Raw genomic sequence first — 17153 nt, 5'->3', positions numbered from 1 at the left:
CCTGTAAATGAAAACAAAGTGATTGTTTTATCTTACGCCCAAGCAAAGCAGCAGCAATCCCTTCCAACCCTGGGAAAACACACACTGGGTTGAACTTGGGGAGAGAGCTGATCTCCAAAGCTATGCCTATCTAAGGGATTTCTCAAGAACTTTTTGACTCTGTGCAAGTTTTACTTTATGTGTGACTTTAGAGTCTAAATATCAAGAATAAGATGTGACTTAGCTGTATTGTGGTGGTTATGATAGAAGAAAAATTCTGTCCTGCTGTGCAGGAAGAGGAAGATGATGAAGATGAAAAAGAAGAAGATTCAGACTGCCTTGGATATTATTTAAACTGTCAGTTATCTTGTTAGACCACAAAACTAAAGATCTGTTCTTTGAATGTTTAAAATTACTATTCAAAAATTCCTCATTCTTTACAGGATATAGTAAAAATATCTACGCAAACCAAGGTCTCCACTCTCAGACCCTGCCCTACCTCTCCTCAAACTCTGCACGCAGACACCAGCACTTCCCAGGCCCATCATGCCTCCCTGTTTTGCTGCCTCAGACAAGGAGCCTCAGCCCACCTCACCTGTACAGTCAATGACCTCTGCTCTGTCCCCTGCACCCCTCCTCCACTAGGACACCACCACAGGAATGCAACTGATTCGTCAACAGATTGTTCCTCGGAGCACCATGAGCACAGATCATGTCTAAGCATGCTCTTCATCTAGAATCTAGCAAGGGCAGATGGACACAGAAAAAGTTCTTTTGGAGGTAATGGATATGCTTACGGCACAGACTGTGGTGATGGCTTTGCAAGTGTATACTTATGTATACATCAAGCTGTATTCATTAAATATGTACAGCTTTCTGCATGTCAGTCCACCTTAATAAAGTGCTTTTTAAAAAAAGTTTGTTGAATAAATGAATGTGGGGGATAAGAGTGAGTGGGAGAGATCAAAGAAAAATGTATCCTGTGGAGAGAAGGTTAATAGTTCTCTAGGCTTTTCCAAGAGAAAAGCAAATTTTCAAATTTTCACTGCCAATAGCAGCAAATAGTTTACCATTCATGCGATGATTACTGATGCCTTTTACAGAAGACCACAACAATCACCACCATCTTCTTCACTAAGTGGGTTTCTGAATATTACCCCCTTAATACCAATAATAACCCCGTAAGTACTAACAACAACTGGGGAAACAGGCTTAGAGAGATTAAATAACGTGCCTACACACCTCCAGGTAGTCAGTATGCGAGATGGGACTAGTCGTCACTCGTCACTTCGCGCTTCGACTTTCTCGGCTTCACTCTATTGTGGTTTTTTCAAATATATTCATTAAAATGTTGATCGAGACAGTGAAAATGATACAGCGCGAGCTCGGTTGTCTGAGTGAATTATACACCCCTGTATTACAATTAAAATGACTGTACGTATGGACTGTAGGCCTATGTATTCGAGCACCCCAGGAACCCTTCAATGCCAGGTGCAACCGCTAGAGTCTGGAGCCGATTAACCGCGACAAATGAAGGACATCTGTAACTCTGGGTCTGCTGTGCACTTAACTATTGTCCTGAAATGCCTTACCATGCTAGTCCTACTAAACTCTGATTTAGAAAAAGAACATAGATTCAGTATTAAGTCCTGAAAGAAGAGACAACATGTGCTGTGATTTTGCACCACTAATTGAACACAGAACAGATCCTGATGACGGCTTTCCTCCATAGCCACTTGAAGAAAGTGGAGATAACACACCCCTACTTCTGGAGTCCTCTTATTTGTGTCTCAGCTTATGAGAGTCCTCCCCAGATAGGCATTTCTTGGTGACCCACCCTAAAGTTTGCTTCCCCCAAATCCTTCTTTAACACACATCATGTTTTGTTTTCATATATTTGTCACTATTTGAAATTACATCATTCACTTCTTTGTGTATTATGTCTCCCTCCTTTATTGTGTAAGTTTCCCTAAAGACCTTGCCCGTTGTGTTCTTGCCCTATCCTCTGACACCGGTAACGAGTAAAATGTTCAATAAATATGTGATGAATGAGTACAAGGTTAACACTGATAACAGTAACATAGCCAAAGAAAGGACAACTCCATAGGTGGTAGGGTGGTCCAAGGTGCTCCTAAATTAGAACAGGAGGGTAGGGTAAGGGGAGCAGAGGAAAGGGAGGCCAGGTAAGCACGCGCAGGTTGTATGTCCACCCACCACGTCCACAGAAGAGGGTGCATTGACCCACAGCAGGGATGTGCTATGCAGGTGACCAGTGTGCCCTAGAGTGGTGTTATATTCGTCCTTCAGGCAGTTCTTCCTTAGTGCTCTGCCCCCGCCCGCTCTGGGCTCTCCAATCACCAAGCAACATTCTGATCCTCATTTTACTTTTCCTATAGCTATGGATGTAAGGGAGAGAACATGAAAACTAAAAAACACAAACCTGCCTGTTGGTTTGGCAGTTAAAGTTTTTAAAAGTGTATTTATAATGAGAAATGGATCTGTTTCTTACAACCTTGACCTTGGCTATTGAGCGAATCATCTTTCAAAGATGCTCTCCCTCTGGGCATACTGAAAATCACACCCCAATGCTCTGCTCCTCATACGGGTAACAAGTAGGAAGTCAGTTGACCTTACCCCATATCTTTGCATTCAGTATGCAATAGTCACATTAGCTGTTTCTTGCAATTCAAGTTTGGTGACCCTGGACAAGTTGCTTAATCTTTATGGGCCTCAGATTCTTCTCTGAAAAATGAGAAAGCTAAAAATGAAACGGTCCTGACAGATCTTTAAATTATGTGTAAAGGGACACCCAGCAATGTATAAGAGGGATCTAAAAAATCCAATAGATTCCATCTGTTTGCTTTATGGGAATATATCTTGTCACATGATTTCATTCATCTGAATTCAGCACCAGGAAACTGGTAAAAAAAAAAAAAAAAAAAAAATTAAAGAACAGGATTTAAGCAGACAGGAAGGAAGAAAGGAAGGAAACAACTGTTTATAGGGGAAGTCAGTAACTCAACACATTTGTTACCAAAGAACAATTAGCCCCATGGAGTGGGGGTTATTCAGAAAATATGGAACTCTTCTCAGAATAAGGTATTGCTAGACACCGTTATACAACTCCATCCAGCCATTCCTCAGCTTAAAGTGGTGGCCACTGAGTGAGAAAGGAATAAGTGTGTTACACCAAACTGTTCCCAGGATCTGCTGCTGCCTACACGGACCTGTTCACTGCCAATTTATAGAAAGTTTGCCTTTTTAATTTGCAGGAAAGCACAGGAGCAGTTATAAAAACAGAAAAGGAAGCATCGCAGAAGAAACAGCTGCTGATAATCAAATATATGTCACATTCATGTAGGGAGAAATCCTGTAACATGCAGCAACTACCTTTGAGCCATAGCTTTTGGGTGAGTTTATGTAGTTCATATGCACATTTTATAGGCTTCACATCCTCATACACACTTTAGTGATTTATTGATTTGAGAGAGAGAGAAACATCAATTTGTTGTTCCACTTATTTATGCATTCATTGGTTGTTTCTTGTATGTGCCCTGAGGATTGAACCTGCAACCTTGGCGTAGTGAGACAATGCTCTAACTAAGTGAGCTACCTGGACGGGGCCCAGTAGTTCTATATTTAATGCAGCAATGCAAAATATACTGATGCACAAAATTAACTCAGTCTAAGTATTTCTTGAAACCATGACAATATGGAATTGTGGGAGAGGGCAATTTTCAATATATCTTTGTTTTTTGTTGCTGTTGTTAATCCTCACCCGAGGATATTTTTCCATTGATTTTTAGACAGAGTGGGAGAGAGGACAAGAGAGAGAAAAACATCGATGTGATGTTGATTGGTTATCTCTCACATGACCCTGACTGAGGATCGAACCTGCAACCCAGATACATGCCCTTGACCCAGAATCCAATCCTTGACCCTTTAGTCTGGGGGCTGATTCTCTAACCTCTGAGCCAAACAGGCCAGGCCAGTATATCTGTTTTTAAAAGTCATGTAGAATGCAAATAGCTTCAACACCTGAGACATGAACATGGCAGCATCAGCAATGACAGCATCCACAGATCCTCCCTCCCTTCCAATCCCTGAAAAGTTCATCTGTGAGACTTTAAGGTGACATCCACTGTTCTGCTCTTCATAAGGGTAACAATGCAGGAAGTCAGTTAACCTTACCCCATATCTTTGCATTCACCACGCAATACCCAACATGAACTGTTTCTGCAATCCAAGTTTTGTGAACCTGGACAAGTTGCTTAATCATTATGAGCCTTGGATTCTTCTTGTAAAATGAGGAAGTTAAAAGAGCTGATCCTAACAGTGCAGACAGCTAATGGGCCAAATGGACCATGATGACCAAAAATAGTTAACTTCAAAAAACTGGATTATAAATCTGTACCCTAAAAGCAAATAGACAGAAAGACTGTTTAGAGGTTAGACAGAATGTGGCAATAAAACAGAGGAAGAAAAATGTAAGATCTATCAGTTGCTCATTTGCTCTGCAGTCCATTTATCCAATGATATGTCAAGCCAGACAGCATTCCAGCATAATGTGTCAAAGGAAGAAGCAGAAAGACCTATTTGCACTGACATTGTGGTGGGTTGATTTGCAGTCTACTCAGACTGTTAAGAATTTGAATCACTCCAAGCACTTTATTCAGAATTTCTGATCTGTCATCTATATAACACTTATATAAGAAATAACTCTGAATAAGGGTAGCTTTACATATTTGCAGACATAAATGTAAACTTGTCATTTAATAAAATTTGAAAGTTGTATTGAAGGACTGAAAAGCATCAAGCCATCAGAGAGTTTGAAAAGCTGGAAGAAGTCTCAGAACTCATTTAAATCTAGCGCCTTTCCCCACCCTCAGACAAGGACGGTGAGAACCAGAAAGCAACGCTTCGTAGCAGCCCTGAGAACTCAGGATATTGTAAACTCGTTACAAGACTGTGGACACACAGTGGTGGGTCCTACCGCTGACAATGTTTGTGAATGGAAGTGAACATCTCACCATGGGCAGTACCAAGCACCAGGTCCAAAAGCCACATCCCTTCCAGTGAACCGCGCCGCACGGCCATATACCCCGCCCCCAGCAACACTGAGTGGGATCGCAGGTGCTCCAGGGGACCGTGCCTGCTGCCCACTCCTCTTCACTAACTTCAGAAAGTGTAACCCTAGTTTTTTGTCAGTGGCTATGGAACTAAGTTTTTTCAACATATCTTGAACACCTTATGGCTTTATTATTTAATTAATTGGAAAACTCAGTCAAGAAACATAAGAAATATGCTTGAAAGCGAAAATAAATGACTAAGTGCCAGGCAATATCCATAAAATGCTGGGATAAAGTGATAAATACCCACTTAAAATACACAATCAATCTTTAACTCAGTAACGATAAAAATAGTAAGGAAATTCACAAACACTAGAGGACTTGAGAACTGTACAGATTTACCCAGCCCGGCTCAACTGCTTAAGTAACTGTAACCCAGACACATGAATGCTCACACACTTCACACCCATTCACTCACAGGCTTTGTCAGGTTTTCTTCTACATTATCTCATTTCCTTCCGAAACTTACATTGCTTATGAAAGACTGACATTTATGGGTGAAAATTTCATCTCAAAAATAAGATTAGCTTAAAAATTTTTTACAGATGCTAAGGAAATTTTCAGCCAGACATACGCCTATTATTACAAACAATATGCTTTTGTTGAGCTAGTATGTACCTAATCAAATTTTGCATATTAAAAAAAACTTAAATAGTAATAATAATAATGCATATAAGGCACAGAAGGTAGAATTTTAAAGTCAACTACAATTAATACCGAGAACCCACAACTGACAGTCCTGAAAAGCTATTCCTGAAGTAAGAACATGAGTCCTTGACCGATACAAGGTTATCTAATTTTATACTATCATTAAAAAAAGAAAATTAAACAAGTAGCGTCTGTTAGCAGTGACCTTGACTAGCTCTGAGCAGTCTCTGACACGAGTGTCCAAGATGACAGCTGGACAGCACAATTACAAGGACTAAAGCTGCATGAGCAAAGCCTGCCCTTGCAACCTTTCCTATAGCAAATAAAAATGGCAGACCCAGCTAGACTCACAGAGCCCTGGCTCTGTGGTTTAAATGACAGGGAAACTTACACAAAAGAAGTATCCAGAGTATAGACAGCACTCTTTTTGTTTTTCACTTTTATATTTTAGGGCACAGTTTTGGGGAGGGGGACACAATGCTGCCTTACAAAGGACATAGAAGTCCCTTGTTTGAGCTACCAACCTCTTAGCCACACAGAAAAATGTCAGTCATCCATTTGTTAGCACCAAAATCTCCTTCGACTGCTTACAATATGCATCACACATTTTAAGGGGCTGTTGAAACAGAAAAACAAAGGAAGCCCTTGAAACAGAAGCAGATCTTCCTAGCTTTGCCCCTTTCTTTATGAGTGTGCCGCCCGCCCGCCCGCCTGACTTTAAAGCACTGTCACATTGTTTCCACATGCTGGGGCCCTTGAAACTTGTGCTAAAACATTGCAAAATAAAACTGCATAAACATCACATTTCAAAACAGGAGCTAGTGATGGTAGGTCAGTCATATGGACCAGAATAATCATTAATTAAACCATAACCTACAAATGTCCCTGACCTGAGACATTTTCTTATTTGAAGAACAGACATTGAACACGTGGCCATGGGCGTATTTCAAAAAGAATATCAGTGTAATTCACTCTGAGAAACCAGTAAAAATGCCTGCCTTTTTTGCCACTTTCAGAGCACATAAAACAGTTTCACGGGCACAAAACACTGCAAAAGCTTAAAGAATAATTCTTTCATTTTCCCAACATTAACATTTAATTGTACAGGCATTATGAGCTATACAACAGAAGTGTGTAATGCTGGAGATTTCTTCCAGAAGAGCTTGCAGCTCCCTTTCCTTGGACCACATGGAGATAATGCTCAATACCAAATGTACTACAAACTGGATTCACAACATCACAGTTACTTACCTTATAAAAGCTGAATTTATTCCTCTGGTTAGAAGTCACAAACGGTAGAAGCAAAACTCCCTTCATTTGTTCTTCCAGCGAGCCAAATCTAGCCTCCCATTAACCCAGTCCATTGCAGATAATTTCACAGGGCACACTCTCCCCTGCTTCCCCCAGTTCCCAGCCCAGCGAGGATAATCACATTCCGGCAGGGAGTGAACAGATGGTGGATTCCATGGTAACCAGCCCTCCTAAGGCGATTGGTAGAAGTGTGTGAGTACTGCTTATTGGGTAACAATCGCTGTCTTTGTGCTCCATCTAGCCTTGCAAATCCTAAAGGAAGGAACATATAGCCCCACTCACATGTGCAGGGCTTGCCTAGCAGGTGTTTGGCTTTTTAAACAAGGCAATGCAGGCCAATTAAAAGCTTTCCAGTGAATTTATTATTGGTGCTACAAAATCCTAGCATTTCAGAGAGCATCCACTGTTCCTTCAAGGAGAAAGGTCACAAGAAGCTTAACTTGACAAACAGAAAACAAAACTTGAAAGTTAACTTGAAAATTTATGGTAAAGCATTCTAAAAATCTAAGATACATCAGCAAGTTATTTTCTGATTTGCAATCCACAGCAGAAGTAAAGCAGGTTTTGTATTTAGAAAGATTTTTCAAACAAAAATAATTTTCAAATTTGCAAAATTACAGTATCTTAGTTTGAAAATAAAAGTTTTCAAAAGCAATTGTTTTATAAATCATGTAATAATTATTTTTAAATACTTGCAGTATAAATTCATTTTACTGTGTTGATAGGGAGCAAGATACTCAATTTTAAATTTTCATTAGAGCCTGACCCAATAATAGGATTGGACTCTCTTGATTATGCACTTTTTTTTTTTAAAGATTTATTTTTTAATAATTTTTTTTCTTGCCCTGGCTGGTTTGGCTCAGCGGTTAAAGCGACGGCCTACGGTCCAGAGAGACCCGGGTTCGGTTCCTGTAAGGGCACGTACCTCAGTTGCAGTTTGTCCCCGGCCCTGGTTGGTCACACGGGTGGCAGCTACTCAATGTGTCCCTTTCATGTCACTGTTTCTCTCTCTCTCTCTCTCTTCCTCTCTCTCCCTCCCACTCTATCTGAACAAAAAATAGAAAATGTCCTCGGGGGGGGGGATAAAAATATAATAATCATAATTGTTTTTCTTTATTAATTTTTAGAGAGAGGAAGGGAGAGGGAGAAAGAGATAGGAACATCGATGAGAGAGAACATCGATTGGCCGCCTCCTGCATGTCTCCCACTGAGGACTGGGCCCACAACCTGGGCATGTGCCTTGACTGGGAATCAAACTGGTGACCCCTTGGTGCATGGGCTGATGCACAAACACTGAGCTACACCGGCCGGGCTTGGTTATGTATTCTTTACTGGGTTTAATTTTTCCTGTGTCCATGAGAGTTAAATGCTGATTCAGCAGAGGAGCTTTTTCCCCCAACCGTAATGATCAAGCCATCAGAGTTAAGTCCTTGGAAGAGCAAATAGACAACACCAAAACCAACCATTAGAGGTACTACACAAATCTAAAACAGATAAGCTCTAGGCACTCACAAAAATCCATCCAAAATTAATTTTTAAAAGGGCAAGGAAAGGAATAATTAGGACAAGCCTGAAGCAAAAACAAAACAAAAATGTAAGCTGTGATTAGACTTTTAGGTATTAATTGCCTCCTTATTTTGCAGTTACCCCTCATTTTAAATTTAGGATTTCTTTTCTCAGCATGTACAGAAATGAGACTCAAATATTGACAGGAAATAGACAAAATTATTATTAGAGGTGATATAGGTCTATTCCTAGATTTTAAAAAATCAAAGAAATCGAGTAGGATATTATTTATAGTACCAGAAGTTTAGTAAGTAGTCAAATACATCAACATACAGTAATTCATTTACAAGAGCAAAATTTATCAAAATACCAAAAAAAAAAAGCGGGGGGGGGGGGGGGCTTACTAACAATGCCAACAAAAAGTATACAACAGGCCTGGTTGGTTTGGCTCAGCGGTAAGAGTGTCACCCACAGACCAAAGAGTCCCAGGTTTGATTCCGACCAAAGGCATGTACCTTGGTTGTGATTTGTTCCTGGCTCCAGTTGGGGTTGTGCGGGTGGCAACCAATCGATGTGTCTTTCTCACATCGATGTTTCTCTCTCTCTCTCTCTCTCTCTCTCTCTCTCTCTCTCTCTTCCTTCTTCTTTCCCTCTAGATCTATCTGAAGATTAATGTAAAAATATCCTCTGGTGAGGACCAAAAAAAAAGGATACAGCAGTAGGCAATAATATTATCAACAAATGTGGGAGAAAAAGAATGAACATTTATTGGGAGAAATGAAGTAAAAACTAAACGGAGAGACATAATGTGATACTGGATACAAAGATCCATTTAATTTTTTTTTTTGTTGTTAATCCTTATCTGAGGATATTTTTCCATTGATTTTTTAGATAGAGTGGTAGGAAGGGAGGTAGAGAGAGAGAAACATCTATGTAAAAGAGACACATCAATTGGTTGCCTCCCGCACAGCCCCAACTGGGGCCGGGGATCAGACCTGCAACCCAGGTAACATGCCCTTGACAGGGAATCGAACCCACAAACCTTTGGTCCGAGGGCCAACACTCTAACCCAGTGGTTCTCAACCTTCCTAATGCCGCAACCCTTTAATACAGTTCCTCATGTTGTGGTGACCCCTCAACCATAATATTATTTTCGTTGCTACTTCATAACTGTAATTTTGCTACTGTTATGTCTTAGATGACCCCTGTGAAAGGGTTGTTCGACCCCCAAAGGGGTCGCGACCCACAGGTTGAGAACCACTGCTCTAACCACTGAACAAAACCAGCCAGGGCACAAAGATCCATTTTATGTTTTTTGTTGTTGTTGTTGTTGTTGTTTTAATGTTTTATTTATTTATTTATTTATTTATTTATTTATTTATTTATTATGAATTTTTTTTATTTATTTATTTTTTTGTTATAGATATTTTACCTTTTTACCCCATTGGCACCCCCACCCCACCCCCCCTCCACCCTTTCCCCGGCTTAGTTGTCCATGTCCATTGGTCATCCATACATGCATATAAGTTCTGTGGTTTATCTCTTCCCACCCCCCCACCCCCCATCCCCTCTTCTGAGGGATGTCAGTCTGTGCCCTACTTCCATGTGTCTGGGTCTACTGTATTCCTCAGACTGTTATGTTCATTATATTCCGTATATAAGTGAGATCATGTGGTATTTGTCTTTTTCTGCTTGGCTTCTTTCACTTAGGATAATACTTTCCAGGTCCCTCCATGTTGTCTCAAAGGATAAGAGATCTTTCTTTCTTACCGCTGCATAGTACTCCATTGTGTATATGTACCACTGCTTTTTTATCCATTCGTCTACTGGTGGACACTTGGGCTGTTTCCAGATCTTAGCTATTGTAAATAGTGCTGCTATGAACATGGGGGTACATATATTCTTCCTGATTGGTGTTTCAGGCTTCTTAGGGTATACTCCCAGCAGTGGGATCACTGGGTCAAATGGAAGTTCAATTTTTAATTTTTTGAGGTAACACCATATTGTTTTCCATAGCGGCTGCACCAGTCTGCATTACCACCAGCAGTGTATTAGAGTCCCCTTTTCTCCACACCCTCGCCAACACTTGTTGTTTGATGATTTGTTGATGGCGGCCATTCTGACAGGTGTGAGGTGATACCTCATTGTTGTTTTAATTTGCATCTCTCTGATGATTAGTGATGTTGAGCATTTCTTCATATGTCTCTTGGCCATTTGTATGTCCTGTTTGGAGAGGTGTCTATTCAGCTCCTCTGCCCATTTTTAATTGGGTTCTTTGTCTTCCTTTTGTGGAGTTGTATGAGCACTCTATATATATTGGAAATTAACCCCTTACCTGATACATCATTGGCAATGATGTTCTCCCATACAGTGGGTTGCCTTTCCATTTTGATGATTGTTTCTTTTGCTGTGCAGAAGCTTTTTAGTTTGATGTAGTCCCATGTGTTCATTTTCTCCTGTATTTCTGTTGCCTTAGGTGATGTATCAGTGAAAATTCTGCTCCGTATGATGTCCGAAATTTTGTTGCCTACATTTTCTTCTAGAATTTTTATGGATTCACGGGTCACATTTAAGTCTTTTATGCATTTTGAGTTTATTTTGGTGTATGGTGTAAGTTGATGGTCTAGTTTCATTTTTTTGCATGTAGCTGTCCAATTTTCCCAACACCATTTATTAAAGAGGCTGTCTTTACTCCACTGTATGCTCTTGCCACCTTTGTCAAATATTAATTGAGCGTATTGCCTTGGGTCCATTTCTGGGTTTTCAGTTCTGTTCCACTGGTCTATATGCCTGTTCTTGTGCCAGTACCAGGCTGTTTTGGTTACAGTCGCTTTGTAGTATAACCTCATATCTGGTATTGTGATCCCACCTACTTTGTTCTTCTTTTTCAAGATTGCTGTGGCTATTCGGGGTCTTTTTTGGTTCCATATGAACTTTTGAAGTATTTGTTCTAGTTCTATGAAATATGTCATTGGTATTTTGATGGGGATTGCATTGAATCTATAGATTGCTTTGGGTAGTATGGACATTTTAATGATGTTAATTCTTCCAATCCATGAACAGGGTATGTGCTTCCACTTTTTTATATCTTCCTCTATTTCTTTTTTCAATGACAAAGATCCATTTTAAAGATGTTAAGTCTTCCCCAAAAACTTCCAGGTTTTTAGTATATAAATTTTATATATATACATACACATATATGGAGGGGCAAAAGTAGGTTTACATTTGTGAGTATGCATAAAACATAGTTTATTCTTATATTATTATTTAGTAATTATTATATTATTTTCCATACAAACAACCATAAACCTACTTTTACCCTACCCTGTGTGTGTATAGTCTTCTAATAAAATCTCCATCATACTTTTAAAATTTTTACAAAGTGACTAAATTTTATTTGGACTTTTTATTTTTTTATTTTTTTTATTTTTTATTTTTTTTATCCTCACCCAAGGACATTTTCCATTTTTTTTTTTTGTTCAGGTAGAGTGGTAGGGAGAGAGAGGAACAGAGAGAGAGAGAGAAATATTGATGTGAAATGAACACATCGAGTGGCTGCCACCTGCACAACCGACCAGGGCCGGGGACAAACTGCAACCGAGGTACGCGCCCTTAGCGGGAACCGAACCCGGGTCTCTCAGGACCGCAGGCCGACGCTCTAACCGCTGAACCAAACCGGCCAGGGCTGAACTTTTTTTTTTTTTAACAAAAAGATAACAATTCCAAAGGAAACTTTATATTAGGGGAGTAATGGCAAAAATAACTAACCAAATTTTAGAAAAATGTTATAAATGCCACACATATACTGATACATCCCAAATGTATAACCCAAGATAAACCAGACTCCTGCATCTAACTACCTATTCAACATCTCTACCTGGCTCTTCAATAACTATCTCAAACATAACACATTCCAAAACTCAGCTCGATTTTCTCACCAGACCTACCCCTCCCCCAGGCTTCCTTACTTTTGGAAACGGCAACTCCAGCGTTCCAGTCGCTCCCCTGAAGGCCTAGGAGCCCGTCCTTGCCTCCTCTTTTTCAGACACCACGCATCCACCCTGACAGCTCATGTTGTGGGGTCTTTCTGGCCACTTCTTACCACCTCCATCACTCCCACCTTGGTTTAGCCACACCATCTCTCACCTAGATTCTTTTTTTTTTTATCCTCACCCGAGGACGTTTTCCATTTTTTGTTCAGGTAAGAGTGAGAGGGAGAGAGAAGGAGAGAAACATCGACGTGAAAGGGACACATCGAGTGGCTGCCACTCGCATGACCAACCAGCGCCGGGGACAAACTGCAACTGAGGTACGCACCCTTATCGGGAACCGAACCCGGGTCTCTCTGGACTGCAGGCTGATGCTCCACCACTGAGCCAAACTGGCCAGAGCTCACCTGGACTCTTTAATAATATCCTAATTACACTCTCTGTTTCTACCTTGCCCCCTACAGGCTGTAAAACCTAAACAGATAATGCCGTTTCTCTTTCCAAAACCAGCTTTCCCATTGCACTGGGAATAAAAGCCCGGCTCTGAGGGATGGCTTACAAAGCCCTTAATAACTTGCTCCCTGACCTATTAACTCAACCCATCTGCTAGGACCCTCTCCGGCCTTCCCTGAGCTCTCCAGGTAGACTGACATCTTGTCCTCTCCTCTGCCCTTTCTCAGTAACTTGGACAGTGTTGTCATTTATCACAGGACAAGAATGATCTGTACACATCTCTCCCCAGACTGGGAGCCGCTCAAGGCCAGGACTGTGCCTCTCTGGTCTGTGCTCCCAATGCCCAGCAACGGTCCTGGCACACCTGAGCACTCCCCGAATCTACAGACTGAACAACAGTTTGCTGCAGAAATTTTTATTCTAGTGCAAATTTTGAATTAACCTAAGAACGTTATGTAAATGTTACAGATGAATAGTTATGTAAATAAAAACGCACACAACTTGATAGACTATCATGCAGTTATTAAAAATATGATCATAAAGACTATATGGCACAAGGGAAATGTTGATGGCATATTGATAACAATGTACTATTTACTGAGTCTCTAGTATGTGCCAGGCACTATAATAAGCACTTTAGAAATATTTTATTGAAATTTCACAGGGACTATGGAATAGGTATCAGTGTCCTCATTTTTTAGTTCTGGAAACTGAGACTCAGAAATTAAGCTCTATCCTGCAACTCATCACTGAGAGTAGAACCTCATTTGAGACCAAAGCTTAGGTCTAAGTCATTATGCTTACACCACCTCCTGGAAGTGGAGGAAAAAAAGAATATACAACTAGATAACTTACGAACAACGACATAAAAAGGAAAAGATTCTTAGGAACAAAAGCCTAGACGTAGCCACCTCAAAAATTTAAAAACAGTTGTGAGAAAGAAATACTAGTGATATTTTTCTTTTCTGTCTTCCAAAATTTTTAATGCCATAAATAATAATTTCCTAAAAACATTATTTATTCCTCCTCCACATATTTTTCAAGGTTTACTCCACTGTGTTCTTGGGTAGATCTGCTAACTAGCAAGACACAACGGGAAAAAACAAAAAAGAGTTGGCTTGCAGTGGTTTTTTTTGTTTTGTTTTTTTTGTATCCTCACCCAAGGACATTCTTCCATCAGGTAGAGTGGGAGGGAGAGAGAGGAACAGAGAGAGAGAGAGAGAAACATCGACGCGAAAGGGACACATCGAGTGGCCGCCACCCGCACGACCAACCAGGGCCGGGGACAAACTGCAACCGAGGTACGTGCCCCCAGCGGGAACCGAACCCGGGTCCCTCTGGACCGCAGGCTGACGCTCTAACCGCTGAGCCAAACTGGCCAGGGCTGGCTTGCAGTTTTTAGAAAATTGATTCAATTAGAAAGGAAAACAATGGCAGATGGAAGAAAGGCAGTAAATGTCCTCTTCAGCTCTCAGTTCAACTCTGGGTGCTCTGACATTGTCTCCACAACAGTACTTGAAGTCACACTGCCCAGAACCTCATAGTTGGGCCCGCAAGTGTAAGCTACAGGGCACATGACAAAGAGCCAATAATCCCCACAAAGGTTCTTAAGATAAAAAGGTATTGAGAAAGCAGGGAAGCCCGATAATTTATCTTCTTCAAATACTGGGCAGGCAGCAACTTTGCCTAGAATCAGCGGGAGCAGCCTCTGTGCCAGCTAAGCAGTGATTGAATAACCTTGGGAGTGTTCTACCTCCCTCACTGGACAAGCCCGGTTTCATCCACCCTTACTCAGCCTCTTTCCCTTGGTAAAAAGCTTACACAGAAGATACGCTAAGTCAGAGGTTCTCAGACTTTTTTGAAACTATGAAGACCTCAGCATCTCAGTAACTTTTTCATGGCTCCCCGAGTCAAGAGAAATACCTAAGTGCTCCATTTATTAAGTAGTTTTGTATAAACAATTTAATAACTATTTTTGACCTAGCAACTTAGCATTATCTGGAAATATAATTTTTTTTAAAGTGTAAGAACATTTATTTTTTATTCCATTCATAAATCACTGCCACTACTTACTAATGAGATGTGGGTGTCTATTGGACCCTGCACAGCCTCTCACACACAGGTCAGTAACTTTTCAACCAGTGTGCTGCAAGAATTTTTGAAACATGCAGTATCGGACAATTTAGTAAAGAACACTGACCTTTTTTCCCTTTGACTGTCAAAAATTTCTAAATGACAATAGCCAACAAACAATAGCCATCCGATGTAAATGAATCAAAATTATACCAATTTTTTCTGTCAGATCGGCAAAAAATGTATTTTTTGTTGTGCTGTAGAATTTTAGCAATTAGTTTATGTGTGCCACGAGACGGAAAGGTTGAAAATAGCTGCCATAGGATCATATTAAACATCGCCCTCCTCATTCCTTGTTCCACATTGATTCTCACAGGCACTTGCTTGCTATCACAGTAACCTGCCAAACCCCCAGCTCCGCAAAACTGAGGTGTCTCCGAAAGAAACCCAGTGCGATCTAATACTAAAACTGTGAACCACCCACAGCTAATAGTTTCCATAGTCTTCGATAGATGTCTCTTTACCTTGAAATTTTAAAATACCCTGCCTCTGGCAACGTGTCCCAGGGCATTTAGGCACGTATTTTGGGAATGATGTTTTTAACCCCTTGCTTTTGTGAAGCCCAGCGATAGAAAGACTCCCTAACTAAATTCAGAAACACAGACTAGCACCACTTAGCCACTTGTATGACACACGCAGGCCATCTACCCTCTCCAGTCCTGCACTTCAGTCACAAAAACAAGGGAGCTCGGTCAGATCATCCCCAAAGAGCTCTTCTGTTCTTTCTCCTTCTTCCTGGTTTCGGAGGAAAAGGCGCAGGGCGAGAGCAAATATTTATTTTCCAGAAGAAAATGGCAAACTAAAAAAGTTCCTGGGTACAACCCTTAGGCGTGTATGACGAAGATTAGAGCAGGAGGTGTGACTGAAGCACCCGGGGAGGTGGCCATTGTACTTGCACAAAGGTACTGGGGAGGTACAGGCTGAGGAACGGCCGCCAGGGCCGCTCTCTCCTCTTCTCTCTCCTCTTCTCGACACTCCTTCTCCACAAATGGCTTCTATCGTGAAGTGACTGGATAGTGTTAGGGTTGTAGAGTCTGTGACATAGACTCAAATTACCTATCCTAATTGGAGACCAAAGGTATCGTGGAAGCCTACAAAGCACCAGGGTAAACAACAGAGCTAACCAGCCACAGATGCTGAAACACAAAATACACCTGTAAAGTGGTGACGGCTTCCCTAGATGTTTTAAGCATGTCACCATGAATTTTGTATCTTTACTTAAAGTTGTATGCTAGTTAGGTTTTTTGTTTTTGTTTTTTCTGATTTGATGGTTTTTTTCCTTTGCAATTAGTTTTTAAAAGATCATTTAGAACAAAAAATGTATTTGCAGGGTACCGAGTACCTTATAAGAACAGAAAATGCATTGATCTGTTTATTGTTATTTAATAGCGTTTATCACCGCTCAATGTTACATTAAATGTATCTTTTTCACTCATTTTATTTTCTGGCTGTAGAAGGTACATTCCATGAGGACAGGGGCTTTGTTTTGTTTACCAAGGAATCCCTAGTGTCTGGCACAGGGTAGGTGCCCATTACATCTTGTTGAAAGAACAAATGAAAATAATAAAAAAGTGGCAAGGAATAAAGGCAGACAAGGCTGAGTACCAAGGCAGTGACCAGACCATGGAGCCAGGTCAGGGACACATGGGAGCGAGTGGGAGTGGGTGACAAGGTCTGAAATAAGTCAAACAGCAAATCTGCTCTCTGGTCTTGAGGAACCCACAGGCAGGAAGCTATATCCCAGGACTAATGAACTTATTATTTATTTATTTTTTATTTATTTTTGTTAATACTCATCCAAGGATATTTTTTCATTGATTTTCTAGATAAAATGGAAGGGAGGAAGGGAAGGTCGGGGGTGGGAGAGAGAGACATAGATGTGAAAGACAAATGGATAGGTTGCTTCCCACACAACCCCAACCCCGGAGGTCGGGGATTGAAACTGCAACCAAGGTCCATGCCCTTGACAGGGAATTGAACCCGTGACCCTTCAGTATGCAGGCCG

At 40.8% G+C, this 17153-nt stretch overlaps 1 protein-coding gene across 6 annotated transcripts in view; it reads right to left on the bottom strand.

The window, feature by feature from the left end:
• Positions 1-17153, bottom strand: part of FGD4 (FYVE, RhoGEF and PH domain containing 4) — a 136378-nt gene that overhangs the window by 106683 nt on the left and 12542 nt on the right. Inside the window, exon 1 of one of the 6 annotated variants that reach the window (XM_036252774.1) lies at positions 7008-7608. The exons of 3 other annotated variants lie outside the window; for them this stretch is intronic. The gene's annotated coding sequence lies outside the window, so the exon portion shown is untranslated. Of the gene's footprint in view, positions 1-6280; positions 6967-7007; positions 7609-17153 lie in introns of those variants that run through there. 2 more of the 6 variants (XM_036252771.1, XM_036252772.1) reach the window with 2 other exon arrangements.

This window comes from Molossus molossus, unplaced genomic scaffold (assembly GCF_014108415.1).
Source record: "Molossus molossus isolate mMolMol1 unplaced genomic scaffold, mMolMol1.p scaffold_m16_p_10, whole genome shotgun sequence".
NCBI lineage: Eukaryota > Metazoa > Chordata > Mammalia > Chiroptera > Molossidae > Molossus > Molossus molossus.
Note: the sequence above shows the minus strand (reverse complement) of the source record. Positions and strands in the feature narration are given on the sequence as shown.